Source organism: Malus sylvestris, chromosome 17 (assembly GCF_916048215.2).
Source record: "Malus sylvestris chromosome 17, drMalSylv7.2, whole genome shotgun sequence".
Classification (NCBI taxonomy): Eukaryota; Viridiplantae; Streptophyta; class Magnoliopsida; order Rosales; family Rosaceae; genus Malus; species Malus sylvestris.
Window position 1 is genome coordinate 13,666,283 of NC_062276.1, and position 2,068 is coordinate 13,668,350.

Genomic DNA, 2,068 nt, shown 5'->3' on the forward strand with positions numbered 1-2,068 from the left:
CACTTGAGCGACAAAAAAAAAAACTTCGTTGCGCAAAATAGAAAAAAAATAGAGAAAATAAATAAATTAAACTTGTGCGATGAAAATTTCGTCGCACTAAGTGTTCTTGCGCGACGAATATTTTTTGTCGTCGCTTAAAGTCAGCAAGAAAACGCGGGTAATTTAATTTGGTGGAAAAACTTGCGCGGCGAAATGTTACTTTTGCGCGACGCAAGCTCCACCAACTTTTCACCTTCCAATACATCTGAATCAGGTAAATCTGAGGCTATTTAATGCAGATGTTTGCGCGACAAAGAGTTCGTTGCGCAAAGATCCTAACTTTGCTATAAATAGGTGCTTCTACTGTCCTTTTCTTCACAATTATGTTCATGCTGAGATGGCAGATAAAAACAACAATGAGAGTGTGCGCAAGGCCGACGCGCATGATATGAGAGAACATTTTGCGTTTGCTCGTGCAATTACTGCAGCTATGAGGAATAATTGCCCCAGTGTTGAGTGGCGTTCTTGGAAAGATGTGCCGGGAAATGTGAAAAAGCTTGTGATGGATGAACTATTAGTAAGTATATTGTTGATGGATCAATAATTTAGTTTGCGAAATTTTTAGTTATATGTTGGAATTAATTATATGTATATTTGTGTAATACCGTAAGTATGTTTTTGATGATGAACCGAAAGAACAATTGATGAAGTTGCTGGAGGATGCGTTGGAGGAAGGTTACAATATGTGGCGTTATGAAGTCTTGCGGAATGGAGTAGGATCATCCAAATAGTAGTTTAAAGTTTATGTTTTGTACGACAATTTTAAATTTAAGGTTTTTTTTTTCTTTCTAATTTATGTAATTAGTTTTGAATTCTTGTTCGGTTTTTTTTTTTTTTTTTGAGACCTAATGTAAGCACCCTGGCTATGGTTTATATGTGTTTTTAATTTTTAATGAATATCGTACTTATGTTGAAAATAATTGTATGGATGAAGACATAAATTATTTGTAGAATAAATATTTAAGGTATTAACTATTTTTAGAATAATATATTAGGTATTAATTATTTATAGAATAAATATTTAAAGTATTAATTAATTTAAGAATAAATATTTAAGGTATTAAATCGTTTGTGAATATTTGTTTGTAATTATAAAGTTTACGTAAACATACATATCTATGTTTACGTAAACTTTGTAATTACAACTATTTTATTCTATTCGTCGCTCAATATATTGCGCGACGATAATTCGTCTCACAAATACACCTTGCACGACGAATACATGTGTTTGTCGCGCAGTGCGCTGTCTAAATGCGTTCAAACCTTCCAATTTATTGCTCATTAATGACGCATTTTGCGCGACGACTATTTCATCGCGCAAAGTTGTCCTAGTGCTATATAAACACAGTTTCAGAGTCAAAGTTTTCAAATTTTTTTTGTTTAAAAAAGAATGGCCGATTCTGGGGAAGCTTCTGGAAAAAAGAAAGTTGTAGTGCGAGTAGAGAGGTATCGACGGAAGCAAGTGCTGTACTTTGAAGGCAAAAACTTGGCTGAGGTGTACGCCGAATTCATTTATGACATTGGAAATTTGGTGTGAAGGGATTGTTCTGCTAAGTTTGAGTCTTGGAAAAAGGTCATTGAGGAGCTGAAGAAGTCCATGCTGGGAGAGTTATTGGTAAGTTTATGGTAAATAATGAAAAATTATTTTTGATAAAACGTAATATTTTTTAAATTACTAATTTATTGTGTTTGTAAAATACTTGACCAATCTCGAAACTACTGAGCATCGGTCAACGTTATACCGTCAAGGACCCAGAAGAGTTTCCCTACAACCAGGAGGCCAATCACAGCGCGACACGTGTCAACATCAGAAGCCAATCATAGCGCGACATGTGTCAACATCAGAAGCCAATCACAACACGACACGTGTCAATGTTAGAATGAAACTAGAAACTCTCTTCTATAAATAGAGATCATTCTCTCACAATATTTCCTAATGTCATTTGTACTAAATCATTTTCTCTCACAATATTTCCTAATGTCATTTGTACTAAATCATTTACTAGTACTCACTAAAGGAGAGCTTGAA